Below are 19,074 nucleotides of genomic sequence, written 5' to 3'. Positions count from 1 at the left end.
TTTGCAAATCTGGTTAATCACTCCAAAATGAATAAGCGTTTAAGAAAGCAAAAAGCAATAAACGGTCTATTGGTTGCAATTCTGTGCAAAAACCAAAGCAAACACGGATGTTTCTTTAGCAGCGCACCTAAAATTTAACGCAGCAGACTAGAAAATAAAGCGCAGCGTGATCTTGCATAAGATTAACATAGTCTTGTAGTAACCTCAGCAAGGAGCCCAAACACTGAGAGCGAGAGCAAGCCACAGTTAATACATCATTATGCCCTGCTACCGTTTATACCCGTGAACACACACAATGTGCAGCGAGACTGCAGACCAGCTAGTGTCTGTCTCAATATCCCCTGCATTAGACATGCAGGAATGTTAACATCATTATGCACAATTGTGAGTGTGTTTTTGTGTGTGCCCTCCCCCCCTTTTTTCCTCCCCTGCCATATTGTGTCTGCGGGTTGGTCCGTGTGTGTATGTGTGCACGTGTGTGTCTGAAAGAGGGCGGTGTTATTTAAATATGATTGTTTGCAGGCGAGCAGAAGGCATTACTGACTGTTGACTGTTGTCTTGATCAGCTTTGGTCATCGGGGTGAGATGCTACAGGAATTAATTTCAAATAAATAAATATATTGTGCAAAATGTTCAGTTGTTGATAAGGATTTTATTGGGTAACTGCAGGATTTATATTCAAATAAGGTATGAAAATGAAATATAAGCAGGGAAATCTAAACCAATAAATACATTTCAAGAAAAAACAAAACAAAAAACATTTCATCTAAAAAAAAATGCTATGCAATTTAGGATGTAAGTAATGTGACTTTGAGTTTAGTAGACCACAAATTATTCTTTAAGGAATTCTATGCTGATGAAACCGTGATGATGCAGTAACCCTGTCATGGCTCTGAACATCCACATTAACAGCCAATTCTAATATCAAGAAATATAATGCAAGCATATTGCTTTTTAGAGGTAGAGGGAAAAGGACCTGGCTGTCTTCACCTAATCCCTACAGTTTCTGTATCACGTACGATAAAGTTTTCACTGTGATGGCAAGGAGGAGGGGTGTGACCGTTATTAGCATGGTGTCACTAATATCTGCTCTGCATTTTTCTGAGGTGGTGCAGCCAAAATATTGCATCATCCCAGCACGCACGCTCACACAGACACACGCATGCTTTTTGCAGCCAGTGAATCACATTTGCATTCACTGCATTTACAATAGCGTCCTCAATGAGCACTATACATTTTGTTGCATCATAAAAATGGAACGCGGTTCTCCGCAAATAATACAAATCCATATATCGTTTATGCATTGCGGGTAAACAGAAATAAAGAGGAATTTATAAGGAGAAAGTCTTGAGAAGAGATTTACAATGAGATTCAAAAGCAGTAAAGCAGTATTCTTCAGTTATATGACACAACTTAAAGAAAGACTGTGTGTGTGAGTGTTGTATACAAAGTCCTTGGCATCCCTCTCTGCTTATACAAACTCCCCCCCTCCTGCTACTACGCTTTCTCTTGCTGCCAGCAATTTGCATGTATTTGCATGATTTTTACGATGTGCATATCCTTTGTTCTGACTGTATGGTGATGCAGAAGAAAGCCTCCCTAAGCAGCGCTATTACACAGCCCACTGAAAGCTACTTAGATATTATATGAAAAGGGGGGAAAAAGAACTGTAGCTTTATATATTTTAATTATGAATTGATAAGATGAGATGTGCACAAATACCAAACTCATCCTCTGGTGCATCCGTGATTAGAATGAAGGGTGTTGGGGGTGGGAGTGGGGAAAAAAAGAGATGAGGATGTTCTAGTTTTGTGGAATTTTTGAACAAGCATGGAAAAGACATATTATGCTAAGAGGCATGAGCATCTGCAATATATAGCATGGGGAAAGGATTGCATCCAAGCATGAAATATGGAATTACTTGACAAATAGGAAATAGGAAAATTATAGATGGAAACTAAATCATTGAAGAGAAAGAGAGAGGGAGAAAAAAAACTTTCAGTATTTTACAGTGTGTTTTTTAAATAATTCACTTTTTCTCCCTTAATTTCCACTTTGATTTTACTCATCCTTTTCTTTTTTTTTTAAATTGTCTCTTCTTGTATAACCTGATCATGAAGAATGAAGCCTTCATATTTACTGTGCTGTTAATACTGTGCAAAATTGTTATTTTGCTCTTTGGGATTGGACGAATGCGATGCTTTCTCGTATGCTGGCATCTTTTGTTCTGTGCTGTTGTTTTATCTACGAAGACCAGACAACATGCGCGCACGCACGCACGCACTCGCACACACATACACACAATGACACTTTAGTGCTCCTTAATCATACAGACACATGCAGATGACTTCATTAATCGCTGTGGGATAGCACTGATGATACAGAAGCCGGCCTGCAAAGACTCGAGGGTTTCGCTGAATGCAGGCGGCACATTATAAATACTTACTCCCGCTGGCACCCTAATAGTAAGCAGCTGTACTTCAAATCTGCATGACTGATAGATGATTATGACTATAGCATAACAAATGAGGTGATGGAATATAAACAAACAATACTGTGTAGCAGACATCCTTTATTTTTTATTAGTGCTTGTTTTAATGGTCGACAGATATGACTAAAGGAAGATTTACAGTGTAAATATTTTTGTGTTGTCTAAGTTGTGTGAGAGAGGGAAAGAGAATGAGGGTGAAATTTAAGACTTCTACAGACTTTTGCAGTGACTGCTCCTACCAAGTGACTTGCCCTGACCTTCTAATTGGCTCTTCTGAGAAGTCCACCGAATGCGTACGAGTACTGGGAGTAATTAAGAACAGTAATGCCACAGGGCACTGTGACCTAAGGGTGCTAATATGCCACCATACCGGCGCTTCTTCTTTCTTTTTTTTCTTTTTTTCAGCATCAGCAAGAATCAAACTAAGAATATATGATATATATATGGAATATTATGAGGAATATTTGCTCTTGCTGTCAGCTAATTTAGAAAGAATTTCATTCTTATGAGAACCATTCATTAAACTAATCATTAAAATATCTGTCTGCCTACGATTGCATAAAAATGTTGCATGTGAACAGCAAGATGCCTTGCACGTAATTAGTGTTAATGTGCGGGTTCTGGTAGCTAGAGGAGATGTTTCTTTTGCAATCACTTCCTGGTTGTAGTTACTGTTTGTGTGTGCATTGTTGTGATGATGAATAGTGAGCAGTAACCTCTGTTTCCCCCGTGCTTGTTGTCTTTGGTATCGACCACAGGGCAAAGAATGGGTCATGGGATTTGATATTGCCCACGATCACGTTGCCTGAGCTCCCTTCAAACCGCTGTTATTCTGTTTACTGTGTCCTCTGGACCACTGCTAACATCTATGCCTTTATCCAACACACACGGGCTAACTTTGCTGCAGGCAAACACACACACACACACACACACACACACACACACACACACACACACACACACACACACACACACACACATCGGTGGAGATAGGCATAGAGGAAAAAAAAAATCAGTCAAAACAACTGGCAACAAAGAAATTTGGATGTTCCAACAAAATTCTTTATTATTTTGTATTCAAAACATCCAAATGAGTTTCAAATGCATAATAAGACCGCAACATGTGTCTAGCAAATCGATAATTCAATTATGTTTTATAGAATAAAACAATTATTAATAAAAAGCCAAGCAAGAAATTGGTACAGAGTGTTTTACTGAAATGTTTTGTCCTTGAACTACCAGAGGTCACAGTAAACTCATGTTTCTGATAGATACACAAAATGCACTAAAACTAAATGTTCATACACGTTCATTTCGAACAGTTTAGACCAACAACACACACACAAACACATACTTGGTTTATTAACCAAAGCTCACCTCGTGTGGGTCCATTAGAGAGCAAAACCCCCGAAATCTTGTGTTGACCTCTACTTCCTGCTGCAAGCAGTTCCTCTCTCAGCTTCCTTTCTCCAGCACTGCAGCAATGAAAGACATACACAACACAAGCAGGGAGTGTTTACCAAGCGGTAACCTTTACTTGTTGAACAGCTCTTCCCGAGCAAATCACAATTAACGGGTTTTCACCAAAAAAACATCAGAATGACAGCAAACACACAGTTATATGGTTAAGGAGGGAAATAGCTAGCATAGCTAAGTTTGCTTGGAGGAATTCAAATTGGCAATAACTTTGTGCAAATGTCTTCTCAACCTTTACTCTTTGCCACAAATAGTACGCCAAACCTGGGACCTTACAGAACATGAACGGCTGACTTGCGTATCACTTGAAGGTCATGGCAAGCAGTTTTGCATACTTCAAAATATCATTATAAATCTTTGCTCAAATGTTAAAGTTTTTGCTGCGGCGTTTAACGCTATAATATTAAAAGAGTCTGCTATTTCTTGTAAACTGCCTGATTATCTCTGGTGTATGCCAACACACTTTCTGCAGCCATGTTGTTTGAGTAATGCATTTGAGGTCAGAGATGGTCATTACAGACTGCAGCAGCCTATGAGGATAGTTTGAGACTTAATTTGTGACTTTATCCAGCGAGCCACCATGTGAACCTGAACACATCCTTAAACAATCAGGATTATTTCATTTTAGCTTCTCATTTTCTGTCCTTTTGCCCCCTGTATATGAAATATGACCGGTGGAACTCTCCTCACCTTGAGACAGAAGTCAGTTAAAAAATTGGCCCGATGTCAGAAAGTTGAACATGGATGACAAAGCGTGCACTTTAGACATAACACTTCTTTAGGTTTCGCCGCTCTCATGTGGTGCTTATGACTCATTAAGAGGCTATGTACAGAAATATACTGTAGGCTACTATGTAGTCACTTTAGACTGGCTTTCTTTCCTCCTGTGTTCCCAAGTGATTGCGAGACTCTTTTAGCGAGTCAGTGTCAAACTGACAGGTGCCACATTTTATTAGAGCCCTGTATTAAAGCTCTCGCGCATGTGCAAAACAACACATTCACCCTTGCAGTGCGTGCTGTAAGAAATAATTAATAATGCATCTACGACATCTTATTTTTCCCATTTACTTGCCTTTTTATTTCATCAAATACAGGTTTTACAAGCGCATTGATATCAAGCACCCTGAAAGAAACGTGGAAGTCTTGCATCTCTAAATTCAATCAAGACTTCGGGAGTAAAAAAAGAACAAAAAAAAAGAACCTAAATAAATAAATAAATCACTGAGATATCGGTGCATATTCTCATACTCCCCACTGCAATGTTCCACATATTTCTGAGTGTGTTTTGCGGTCGTGTGGCAAACCAGTGTGCGTGTGTAAGTGTCTGCATTCGTGTGTTGCTGTGTCTATGTGTGTTTCTAGCCCTACGGCAGAGTTTAGGGTAACTATACAGCATTCCCCCTCCACCTTCACCCTGTTCCCTTTGCGGCTTGTGTGACTTGTCTCATCCCATCTCCCTCCTGCTCCTCTATCTCCCTGCTTCGCTCTGCTCCCCTTGCTCTCCCCACCACAACGCTTTGAGCCTACATGTGTGTTGGGTGGATTGGGGGGCTGGTAGAGGTGCTACACTCTACCAAAAAAAAAAAAAAAAATTCAAGCCGGCTTTCTTTTAAGCGACACTGTGGTGATGCATTGGATGCTAAATATAATGCAAATTGCAGACGTATACATATCACAGGCAATCGCGCACCGAGGCAATAAAAGACAACATAAAGGGAAATGTACACGAGCCATAAAATGATTATCTTGTGTGGAGAAACATTTTTTTTTTTAAAAAAGCCCATTTAAGTGAGCTGCAGAGATTTGGAAGAGATTGTAAATTAAAATGGGGAAAAAATTACGACTATTTTGACTGAAGTGACGCAGGATTGACGGTGTCTTTCCCACATTGTGCGACACCTTCCAATTGCACCTGCCTATATGACAAAAGGGAGTAGTCGCAGAACAAAAGCATTTGCTTTATGAGAGGTGTGTCTTCTCTCCACCACCGTGGCTTACAGTGTTTCATTATCCAAAGTCAAGGTCTGCTTTGCCACCCAGCTCCCCCATGCTGCCTGTCTCATTTCCTCTCAGTAACAATCCATTAGCCAACGCGAGATTCAAACTCACAGCCTTTTAATTATTCTCACATCTTTGGCAATGCGCCAGGGCATACCACTCATCAGAGGAAACCGGGAGGTAGGGAAGGGGATCAGCTGATATTGTGTATATACTTTATGCATGGAAAACTGGGACAACAGGCAAGTGTGCAAGGACGCAGAATTCACATGGGAATAATTACACGTAATCTTTGAGACAGTTTCAATGTATAAGGATGGCAACTCACAAATGAATAGACTAACAGCAATGCACATCCACGTACGGGAGTTAACGGCCATTTTAAGCTAAATCTTGAAATTGTAGCGAGAGCCAAATTTCCTTCAGTAACATACTTTCCCCAGATTGGTGAGCCCCATATTTTTTGGCGTGTAAGCTGTGTGTGTGTATTTGTCATTGTATGTGTGTGTGTGTGTGTGTGTGTGTCTTTGCCTGAATCCTTGGGATGATGTGTGGCATAATTCATCTTGAATAATTTCCTGCACATTCTTTTTCATGCTTAGGAGCACTTCACGATGAAAGGGAATGCTAATGCTGCGTCTGTATCTGACTGCACAATGTGTGTTTGTGCGCTGGGGATGTGATTGCGTGTGTGTGTGTGTGCGCGTGCCCGTTTGTGCCCGTGTGTGCCAGCTCACTAAGCACATTTATGATAATTAACAGATAGGAGAGGTCAGCTAAAGTGTGTGTATGCGACAGCGAGAGTGAGTAAGAGAGAAGGAGACAGAAAATGATAGGGAGAACAGTAAAGCGTTCATTTACATAAACTTACAATATTGTCAGTGCCTTTCTTAGCCTGCTCTGTAGCGTTCGTATTGTCATTTTTGAAATTTTGAAATTTTGAAATCTATATATATCTATATAGATATATATATATATAAAGAAATAGTTGGAGTGTCTCATTACAGTGCTTTCATCGAGGCCTTAACGAAGGCTCCGCTGAAAATTGTTTCCAGGGATAAAAATACACTGACGTGCCAAATTGAAATTCCCAAAATATTAGCAAATGTGATAGCCGCAGTGCCGGTATTAGCGCTCGTACACAATAAGCGGCGAGCAACAGAAAGCTAAACACAGGTCGATCTGCTAAGTGACAGTAATCGAAGGAATTAATAGATGCAAATGAAATGCTCGGCATGCATAGCTGCCGACGACAGTATCTGAATAATTGACTCTCAGATCTGTGTGCTATCCACATGCTTCACGGAAATTTGTATGCATTAATGTGTATGCGTGCGTGTGTCTATGCCAGCGGACATTTTAGGTCTACCCTCCCCACAATCTCACTACCGCCAAACGCCTTAAGATGGTGGCACCTTGAGGCAGAGAGAGACACTCTTACAGAAAGCCAGTCTCCTCCTCCCTTTCCCCCCCTTCTTTCTCCTCAGGTCCTCATGACAACACAGGACAGCCCCCCCCACCCCCACCCCCCTTCCTAACCCTTAGCCCCCCTAATAAATATTTAATTCATCCCTCTCTAATAAGGATATTAGGCGAGTACACCCCAGCCCTGGCGTATATGCATGAGTCCTTTCTCATCAAATTTACATAAAAGGGCCAGATGCTAATGCGAGTGTAGCAACTACTGCTCACCATTCTATATGCAGTGGTAGTGCTTCCTCATCCAAGTGCTCATATAATTTAATTGCTGAACAGCATATATTTTTCAAACGATTCTCCGTATTCAAATTTGTAGCCCGGCCTCAATACCACATGCCTTACAAAACGCGCGACGATGGGCATATTTTAATTGTAGGGGATGCGCGTCTAAAATATTTGCGCTTATTAAATTTTTTTTGCGAAGCCCCTCCTCTCATACATAATTACAGAGGCACTTGATATGAAAAAGGAGGGGAAAAACAATGAAAAAGGGCGTTGTGTTTTACACAATCAAGAGCCCGCTCAAAAATGAATTACTAATTCAACGATTAAAGCCAGTAGAGTTTGGGAAATTGCGTTAGGATGACAATGCAGAGATAGTTTTATAATAGGAAATGATTATGAAAACAATGAGAGGCAATTTGAATTAAAACTGCACTTTGGAAGCAAGTATCTAGATACTGACAGATTGCGGTTGTGTACACAATGTGTTCTATATTTAAGAAAACAACATCTGAGTGTGCGTTGCCCTAACACCCTAACACCATCTAAATGCAGAGTATAGCACGCAGTCTTGTGTATGTAATTAATAGAGAATGAATTATGCAGTGACACCAAATGTATTATTTACACGCTTTGAAGCAGGTTTCAGATGCAAGTGTACTAATTCATTTATAGTGCATAGTATTTGCATAATCAAAAGCCAGCAGAGCACAGATATAGACAGGCAGACAGCCAGATTCAGACTTTAGCAAAAATAGCACTTATGCGTACAGCCTTAGTCTGCACTGCTGCTGCCACAGTGCTGATATCTTATCGTACAGCCACGAAGCTGAAAGCATATTTTACTAGTAAGTTGTTGTAATGTTAGATTTTAGGGAATTACAAACATCTTATCAGCTTAAAAAACACTCCATTAAAAACTTCAACAGGGGGTGCAGGTAAATAGTAAGATAAGCTATATATCAACTTGGATTTCAATTATTTATTTATTTATTGATTTTTAGACAATAAGGTGGGAAATTCTTTTTCTGTTTTTTTGTTATGCATTAAAAAGGGCTGGCTTGTATTTCCTCAAAATTCCCTCCTATGTCTGTTTTTTTTTAATTGTCTTGAAATTGAGCTTTTTGTGGAATATTTTTTACACTGTGATTAACTTTAAAGGTGATGCATAAAATATGGGGGGAAATGTAGGGTGCTTTGAGAGCATAGCATGCATACTGGCGATGCAGATTAATAAGATTTGGGTTTGGGTTAAGTGAGGGGGTTAGAAGTGTCAGTCTTGGAATTACCAAATTTCAGCTTCACTTTTGCCTTTCCTTAATGTTCAGTTAATGGAATAAAGTTCAGAGTTTTACGCATGCTCAGAACATTTTCAGATTATCATAAGATAGTTTTAAATGATGAATGTAAACTCATTTTGGTTCCAGTTTTGAAGTTTTGAAGATGAAATTTTTAAACATAGTCAAATAATTTGACAGTCTACTTACATTTTATTTCTAACATCATACTAAAAAAGATTAATGATAATATTAACAGAGCTCATAGTTGCTGACAAAGGCAGGATTACACCATACAAACAACAAAAATGTGTTGCTTTCAAACTCAGTCCCATTATGTTGCATAACAGACATTTGACAGTTAAGTGAGGTGTCTGACTAACATGTCGGTCATGCATATCCACACAGTTAGTTGAAAGAGGGGGGGCATACAGTGTGGCAGAGCACAGCATACCCGCTGCTCCCCACAAGACATTCAAGTGGCCATGCATGATGTCATTAAAAAGGGCTGGGCCATGACATTCTTTAGTGGATTATTGGCAAGTTATGGTTGGCTGGTCTGTTATGGAGAGTGGCTGATCAGATCCCTGTTAATCAGCAGCGACACCCTTAGTGAAGTTAGTGACACTTTTAAGCGTGCGTGTCTGTAAAACACGAATTTGCTATCTCAGACTCTGTTTTGTGTTATATATCGAGACGCTTATGAATTTTTCACGAGCTAGATTACCATAATGACTTCAGTTTATGAATTTAAAAAAAAGAGGAAACAAGAAGAAACCTGAAGCTAATCAATTAACAAATGTCAGGGATTTAAGCAAAAAGATGTAACCTTACACAAAAAGCTGTGTTTACGCTAAGCCACGGAGACAGGGGTAGGTGGCATTCTAGTTTCTTGCATAAAACACTCTGTATTCACCTGCGCACACAGACACGCACACAAACACACACGCTGAAACTAGGAACCTGTCCTGCATTGGCAGGGACTGATGCTGCCATGCGCAAGGTGATCTCACCTACCGTTGCCAAGGCGACACCAACCAGAGGGAAAAGTTTATTGTGTGTGCGCATGCGTCTGTGTGTATGTGTATGTGATTGTGACAGAAGCTTGAGCTGGAAGAAGAGAGGGAGGAGTAGGAGAAGGAGGGCCTGCAGGAATTCACATTGTGCCTGGCTTGTTTAAGGTTTATGCCTCATTCACTTACTACCCTTTATCAGGGGAAATACTGAACTGGCTCATTCAATTATCAAGGCAATGAATTCAGCACAGTCGTGTTGTTAAAATAGCAGGCCAGCGCTTTATTGGAGAAAAGACCAACATATGGGGAGGAAAAGAGGTCCGTGTCAATTAATTTGCATATGCTATATGGAGAGACAAAGATAAACAGGAAAACATGGAGGCCTTCATGCATACATGCTCACACACTGACAGGCATGCAGACGCATACAAGGATGCACAATGCAGGCATACACGTAAGGTCCACCACACTTGCACAGCGCTACTCATTTAGGGAAACAGACAAAACAATCCCCCCTACTACCAGCTGGTAATGTTGAATTCTATTAGTGATGAAGAGCTAACTCAGACTATAGGAGTCATCTGCTCATCAATGGGTGGTGGTGGCCTAGGCTTGCTCCACAGCCATGAATGCACTGAATTCATTACCCCTGGTGCACAGATGGTGTCTGGCCGCCTGTCTCAAGTTCAAGTTCATGTCCAGGGGACACACACACACACACACACACACAGATATACACAAAAAGAGTGAGACATGGCCCAAGCCAGACAGACGTTGTTGACTGAGACACAGCTATTGTTCCCTTTCATCAACATGACTGTGGTAGTCTCACTAGCTATCCACGATGCATGGTAGGGCATAAACGCCACTATGTAGATACACATGATGTCTTTTTTTTTTTAAACTAAGTGGCTGTAACTAACTAAGTAGCGTGTATAATTCTGTATACCCACAATCTGCCAGCTTTTCTAGCTGCACAGGAATATATATATATATGTATATATGTGTATATATATATATATATATATATATATATATATATATATATATATATATATATATATATATATATATATATATATATATATGTACATACGTGTGTGTGTGTGTTACCTGTATGAGAACTATATACTATATTCACATCCTTTGTCTGGCGCACAAATTATCCAAGTCTGGTACATACTATAAACCTGCTATTGCACCTGCCTTACACAGCACAGAGGCACAGAGGAATCACATAAAGCGCCCAGACACATTCACATAAAATATGCTGATTGCACGGCCAATGAATATGAAAACACCTTCTATGATGGTCGTCATGGTTATGTTACTCAACAAATCAGGTGACAACAGTGGTGTGGCAGCAGTGGACTGCATGTGTGAACATGGATGGAAGGCTAACCGATTATATATATATATATATATATATATATATATATATATATATATATATATATATATACATATAGATAGATAGATACGAGAATGAGAGCCTTGTTTGTATACTATACTGTACTAGGAACACCTCCGTGAATAATATAAAAGCTTCCTCACAGACTGGAGGACACTTAACTAATTTAAGGCATATTTTAGAGACCATGCACAACAGAAGATGCACATTTTCAGGATCAGTTAAATGTAAGTTTCAGATGGGGCCAAGTAATCATCACATGTAGAGAATCCTATTGATTATTTTTTGGACTTATGGCAGCAGTGGCTTCCACTTCATATAAAACCAGCATTTTGAACCAAATTAGAATTTAAAAGCCCAAAAACTACACAAACGCTAGCCGCCAATCATACTGCATCTTCCCTGCATGCAGCAAAGGAGGTTATTAAGTAGGAGAGACATGCAAGTGTGATTTGCAACTGTTTGAGACCTGATGCTGCTCTCTCCTGGTAATAGCACAACCAAGCATTACATTTCAAATTCTATTCACAAGCCTTGAACTAAGGTCCATTAGTGACTACTAGGATAGATCAGCAGCATACACAAATTCAGCATATATGCTTTTTCTTTCTTTTTCTTTTTCTTTTTCTTTTTCTTCTTCTTCTTCTTTTTTTTTTTTTTAAGAAAACCAATATATATATATATATATATATATATATATATATATATATATATATATATATATATATATATATATATATATATATATATATATATATAGCATAATTTGTAATAAGGACAGGCTGAATATGCCACAGTCGAAAATTTGGCTAATGACAGGCTATGAGATGTTGCCTTAGTGACGGAGGCATTTTTTTAATTTTTTTTTTTTTATATTCCTGACTCCGAGTTGACATTTGGTGTGCCCCCCAGACTTAAAAACACTGTTCTCTTTCATAACGCTAGACAAGGATTTCAATCGACTTAACCGAGGACAATAAGACTTGTTTTATTCACCGCAGCTCGGCCCAAATTGTGTTCTCAAATTTCTTTCGGCCAAACGACCCGGTATTGTATGCCGTCTTTGACAGGGGTCGGGAACAAGAGACACTAGTTTTGTCTGACGGTGTGAGAAAGTCTGCAAGAGACCTTTTCAGCAAAGCCGGTGTTGAATTCAGCCACTGTGCCTCTGTTTAACACGGCACCTAAATAATCCTCTGTTGCAAAAGACTGTGAACATATGCTGAACTTGAAATAGGACTTAATCAGATGGGGTTTTTTAATCTGAACTTTTTTAAAAAAGAAAGGGAAAAAAGAAAGGAAAAACATACACTGTGAATGGGAGTACAAAGAATGAAAATGAAATTAAATCTGTAAATATTCAAAATAAACAGGCAAGCTGGAAACACGTGGGTTGCAATGGAAACAACCTCTCATTTTTAAGATCAGGCAATCATCGAGAAGGCTAGCAGGCATCTTCGCAAGCTTACAGGCGTTAAAAGCTCGAATCTACAGCACCATGAGTGATAAACTTCTTTTACTGGAGGAAATGTGTTTTCTTTTTTTAAAGGCCCGTCTGAGGGAGGCAGTTAAATGTGCGTTACAACGCTTGGTCCCATGTGTCACCCCACAGTTTTATCTGTGCCAGCTAATTTTCTACCCCCGACATTGTTTTCTTAATCTCAATTAGGACGTTCGCGGTCAAGTTCAAATACAAAGTGCTGAGCTGTGATCCATTCAACTGCTCCAAGACTCATTTGCAAAATTATTCTCGAGGAAAATGCCCGGATACGCGCGCACACAGGGCACATGCGGCCATAAACCGCAGAGTTTTAAAATAATGACACCCCCCCCCCCACCAAGTCCTCATTATCACTTGCTACAATTGTGGAGACATTAACGCATTCAGGACCGTTACTACTCCAAGTTTAGGAGCGCCGCGTCGGCTGGGGCTGGGAAACGTCGCCTCTTTCTTTGGGGATGCAGATGAGTCTGGTGCACTTGACGTCTTTTCATGACCCCTGTCGTCCCCCATCCCCCCACCCAGCCCCTCCAGGTCCTCACGGCGCTGTCTGTCATACTGGGCCTGGGCATGGCATTGCCACTTGCCCCACCGAGCGTGGGAATGGGATCGTCCAGTCGTTCACATCTCCTGCACTGCGGTTAACGGAATCAATTAAGCGGGCCCGATCCCCCACCCCCTCCCACCCCAACATCTCCCCAATCCCCTCCCTCCCTCCTGTCCTCCCTCTTCTGCCACCTCCCTCCTGCTTTTACCCCTATTCCCCACCTCTCTCTCTCTCTCTCTCTCTCTCTCTCTCTCTCTCCATTTTTGTCACTCCAGTATATGTCCTAATTATTACTGTTTGGAATGCCAGCGCCGTTTCCTGGCCGGACTCGATCATGCTGGAATAAGAAGCATGGAGTCATACACGTGGATTACTACAGAAGCTCTTAATGCCAATCTTTAATGCTCCCCATAAGCTTAAAAACTACATTTAGATTGAAAACAATTTGTAGAAAGTATGAAACAATTTAACATAAGTGTTTCAGTCTAAGGAAAAGTTCAGCGTGTGTGTGTGTGTGTGTGTGTGTGTGTGTGTGTGTGTGTGTGTGTGTGTGTGTGTGTGTGTGTGTGTGTGTGTGTGTGTGTGTGGTTAAATGTGGATAAGCTTGCACGTGTGTAAGGGGAGGGAGGGATACAAAAATGATAATAAATAAAAGAACAAAAATAAACCCATTTAGATGAATCACATCTACAGTCTCAGGTCCATGGGGAAACTGAGTAGGAATAGGTGGTCCAAAAGTCCTCGACGAGTCTGGAAGTAGTTTTTACTTTCGGTTATCTAGCTTTATGACGAGCAGAACACTCATACAGCTAGATAACCAAAGATAACAACCCACTTCCCAATCTTCAGCAATAATCCACATGTGTATTTCATCTTCTGGTCTCCAAGTTTCCATCTCTCAGAACTCAAATATACATAGCGGTGGGGAAAAAAGTCATCAGTTTCCTGCTTCAAGTCACATTGTGCATTATATCCCTTATATTCCCTTATTTTTGTCGTTGAGGGGACCATAGTACAGCCCGAACTGTTAGACACCTGGTGTAAAAGAAAAAAAAAGATATATATTCCCAGTGTTAATGTCATATTCACTTGACATTAACCAGTATTACTGAGCTGAAGAGGGCCTTCAAAATCGCGGTAAGGTGTAGTCATCCTTGCACAGGGGCCATCATTTGCAATGCAAATAGCTTCAATCCCACAAAAGGCTCTTTCGCCTCTATTAAGTCGTTGTGGCAGTGGCAATAGATATCCTGCGAGGCCAGTGGAGAAGAAACGCGGCAGAGAAGGTGGGAAATCCTGTTTCCTGTGGAAAGTGCAATAACAGCAGAGGGAATTACGACGCAAATGTTTCGGATTATGAAGACAGGAGCTTGTTTTTTTTTTCTTTCTTTCTTTTTTGGCCAGAGTGTCAAGTTGTCCGCTCGCATCCAATGTGTACTTAAGGAAAGATAAAAACCGATGACTATGAGCCAAAGGGTCCGTTCTGCAGGCTTGCATGGTCGATCAGTCTGAAAAGGGGGGGATAAGGGCCATCCCCAAAGGATAAGGGGCTGGGGGTGGCCAAAATATGGACCAACCCCAGTGAGGTCAAAGGCCTCAGACCACGACAAAGTAACTCCGGTGATGTCATAAAAAAATCGCAAATGCAGCCTCATATCAATGCTCAATCTTCATCCATTACACAGAGCGCGTTGGAGTAAGTCCGCCTTGCAGCGAGCAGTCTGCACACCCTCTCTCACACAGGGATGAAAATGGATCGCAGAGGGAACCATATGTGGGTTTTTTTTTTTACACAGAATGAGAGCGATACTACTGCTTTTAGTGGGAGACTCGAGCAGAAATTGCAGCTATTAAACAATAAAAACGAAACAACTTTGTGAGGAGAGCATCGCTGCGCTGCTTGAGCGCCAGCGTCTTCCTGTCTAGGCTGTATTTTTCTATTCGCAATAACACGGTACCCGTTTGCTCACTGCTCTGCTCCTCACACGAGACACATCTGTACAACAGGAGTCAAATTGCTCTCACGTGCTCGATCTTTGCGTCGAAATCCTTAATAGCCGCTTGTGTGTTGTTGTTTTTGTCTTTTTGCCATCGTCGCAATCAGATGGGCAGACTACAATGGCATTCAGGTAGGCTGCCGGTGTCGCCTCCCGCGGAATGAGACCCCAGCGCTTTTCCGCGAGGATGTTAACCCGCTCACTTTTTCCGTAGAAATGCAAGTAGTTAACTGATAGCTCGGCACAAATAGGTCAAAAATATAGGGGCTCTGTAAGTGTGTCAACAATAACACGCACATGGAACATGTGATGGATCATGCGCAGGAGCATGCAGCTGCAGGTTATCGAGTGCATTTCTTGTATCCTGTGCAGAACTTTGATTCTGTTCGAACTGCGAAAGGCTCTCAGCTCACAATAAAATAAAATTAAAAAGGTCAATCTCACACCTTGGCTGAGTCGGTTCATGCGTGCATATCGGTGATAAATTAACATCCAGTTATTTGTCAATGGCACATTAACTTTTTTTTCTCCTCTTCTTCAGGTGTTCCATTCACTTGCTACAGTTTTAGACCTGGCCCTCAAGTGTACTCTCATTTCGTGGATGGGAGGGGCAAAGCAGAGGTGTTTTAATGAGCAAATATGAGTCACAGGGCCTGTGCATTTCAATGGGGGATTACTCTACACACTTTACTCCTTCAAACGTTCACAGTCACATCTAGTAAATTCATATTTGCGAATCTCAGCTGTCCATTTCCAAACAACATATTCCACTCGCAACGTGATATATCCGAATTTGCCCAAATGCGATCTTCGCACAATGGAAAATGCCCCCAAATTATATAATTTACGCACACATTGTTAATGTCTTTATTTCTTTTAATGCACCGTAAGCTTCACCACATCCAAAAATCATCCTGTCCTTCTGTTGATCTGTTGGGTGACTAACTGCATATCATTGCGGTTTTCGATATAAAGCACACCTGATTAAGGTAAAGAGGGGTTCAGAATGGGCCTCCACACAGAGACCACGCTCTCATTACAGCTCACCGTTTTTCAGAGGTAAGACCTGCTGATCCTTGTGCAATTACAAGAAGCTGCATTTCCGCGAAAGTTAAAGACACAATGCCGAGAAGCCAAACATTTCAGAAGGGTGCAGTTCTCTTTGCAGTATTAGCTTTATTCGAACATACGACGCATTCATGCTAATAACACCTACATAAGTAAAACTGTACAACGAACGCTTTGTTTTTAAGACGGTGTGTGACGATTTTGGTGACGTTATTCATTCAGAGTAAAGTCAAACTTTTTTGTGTTTTTTGTGTCTTTTGTACCAAGACATTTCAGGTCCAAACACGGTGGATTCATTGGCGCTGAAGTATGCCTTATGTGGGTGTAATAATAATGTCAAATTTTGGACAGCACTTCTTTTTATGCTCGGCTGTTTTTCATAACCAGAGAGGACGAAAGAAGATTATCTCTGACGCACCCTTTACTCTAGTAAGACTGCTGACAATCTTTAAAGATGACTTAATTGCAGAAGGCTGAAATGAAAGAGTGAAGACGCTCTTAAAGTTAATAGCATTAAACTATTCTTTGTGAGAATAAAGCCTAACTTAGGATCTGAATGCATCTAAAGGCTGCCAATCAGTGTCTTATTTCCAAACTGTGCAAAAAAGGTTAAAAGCCACAAACTTCACATTTCTTTCCTGAAAGTGTAACGCAATTGCGAGACATCATTCAGCGACGTATTTTAAGAAAACAGCAGCGCATGTTTTTAAACGATAGTCTAGATTCAACTTTTGCGCACAAGGAAATCTTTAAATCAGACACACAAGTTGCACTTACTTCCTAATGGCGAGTCACAATCAGACCAGAAGCCGTCCCAACCCGGTGAAGAACAACGGGGTCCGAGTGTACCGTGATATGGTGTATGTTCCCTTCAAATATCCCAGCCGTATTATTTGGTGGGTGGGGGGGCGGAAGGGAGGGGAGGGGGGGACTTTAAAATTGCCGCTAACACTCTAGCCTGTATTCGGCGTGCTACAGCTGCTCTGTGCAAAGCATGAGCATCCCACGCACATGACAGACGAAGAGAAGGAGAAAGAGGGAGGGATGGGGAGAGGGAGAGACACAACTTTCCCATAACGTCTACAAGCACCAAATAAAAAAAAAAGTGCATGCACAGTTGAGCTTCTCAGAGTGTGCACGTTTTTTTCTCCCCCTGTTGATGGTGGGTTCGGATGAGGAGGGAGGGGGTGATGATGATGATGATGAGGAGGGGTTGTGGGTTTGGGGGGGGGTAAAGTCCATCCTTCTGTGTGAGCAGAGGACGTGCTCTGAAATTCAAACAAGTTCCCTCGGTTCTTTTGTTGCACGCACGAACTAAGGCAGCATTGTTCGCGGTTTGGCGTGGACAACTCCCTCCTCTTGCCTGACCAGGTTGCGAAGTGAGCCTCGCAGTTGGGTGGTAATGAATTTGCTGCAGGCGCTTCGCTAACACGCTTTGACAAACGGAACGCATTTACCGGTTTCCAGACAGAGGGGAAATGATTTGCTACATGCAATTCCCAAACTAAGTCTAGAATGGGGTCAATAATGAAAAGAAAGGGGAGAAACACACTTTTAAACTTCACTCAGAATCTTTTGATTCAATCTCGGTGTACAGCACAGGCCCATACTAAGACTTATAAATCCACCTTGGTCCCAGTTGCCTAATAAGAGGTAGGCTAATCTCATAACACACACACCGCCCCTCCCAAATTGGACACACACACACATCCGCACGTATACACAGCTTGGAGAGAGAGTGAAAAGAAAAGAAAGATGAGATTTTTTTTTACACCACAAAAAAAAAGTTAGAATGAAGTGACCCACTTGTCAGTAACCTACAAGTAGCCAGTGTCTTTATATAATTCTCTCGGTGAAGACGTACTTTTTTCTTTTTTGGGGGTGGGTGGGGGGGGATATATTATACTGTTCGATATTTCCCAGTAAAACTAGTTAAAAGGCTTTCCTCCTGCCAGAACACCATTTCTTCCAGGCAAACGCCTCGGGCTTCCCGCTCTGTTATTTCCACCGGCCACAATTTCCACGTAGCCTATTTTTCATTTCTTTTAGCAAATCATCATGTGACCGAAACAGGGAAAATGCCAAAAAAAAAAAAAAAAAAAGGAAAAAAAAAGGAAAAAAAGGTTGGGGGGGGGGGGGGGGGGGGCTCCAGGCATCCTCTCTCATTTACCCCCCTTACCCCAGCCCCATCCCTTGCCTAATTGCAGGCGTATCCATTAGATTCAACCGGATTCACGTTTTAGTTTAACAGCGAGGGCACGTTCAATGACGTAGACAAGCATATCAGCTACGTGCAGCCATATTTAAATACATCAAGGCAATTAGCGCATCAAAATATGCAAATCCCTCTTACTACATAGTCCGCCCGGCCGCAGTCGGAGTATTTCCCCTCAGCCTGTTCTTGGTGCGTTGCCGTATTGAAAGCCAACATAGCTTTGTTTTGTCTTCCAAAGAAGCTTCCCTAATGTGAGCAAGACAGAATTAAAGGGAAACATGAAGAGAAGGAGAACCCAGGCTCCTGCGTGGAAAACCGCCCATGCGTAATGAGACGACCCGCTCCGCCATTCTCAATTCTCCGACGCCGTTGGCTC

At 41.3% G+C, this 19,074-nt stretch overlaps 1 long non-coding RNA gene across 1 annotated transcript in view; it reads right to left on the bottom strand.

Annotated features, from left to right (window-relative positions):
* LOC147317265 (uncharacterized) overlaps nucleotides 1–17,606 on the bottom strand; it is a 34,889-nt gene extending 17,283 nt beyond the window's left edge. The window contains exons 1-2 of the long non-coding RNA XR_015131817.1: nucleotides 17,261–17,606; nucleotides 3,869–3,966 (exon numbers count right to left, since the gene is read on the bottom strand). This is a non-coding gene — a long non-coding RNA (uncharacterized LOC147317265). The remainder of the gene's footprint in view (nucleotides 1–3,868; nucleotides 3,967–17,260) is intronic.
* Between the last annotated feature and the right edge of the window lie 1,468 nt (nucleotides 17,607–19,074).

This window comes from Aulonocara sp. 'chitande type north' Nkhata Bay, linkage group LG12 (genome assembly GCF_057382095.1).
Source record: "Aulonocara sp. 'chitande type north' Nkhata Bay isolate Kocher_YH1m ecotype deep benthic linkage group LG12, A_spYH_male_GT1.1, whole genome shotgun sequence".
Classification (NCBI taxonomy): Eukaryota; Metazoa; Chordata; class Actinopteri; order Cichliformes; family Cichlidae; genus Aulonocara; species Aulonocara sp. 'chitande type north' Nkhata Bay.
The sequence above is the reverse complement of the archived record's forward strand: the minus strand, read 5'-3'. Positions and strand labels throughout refer to the sequence as shown.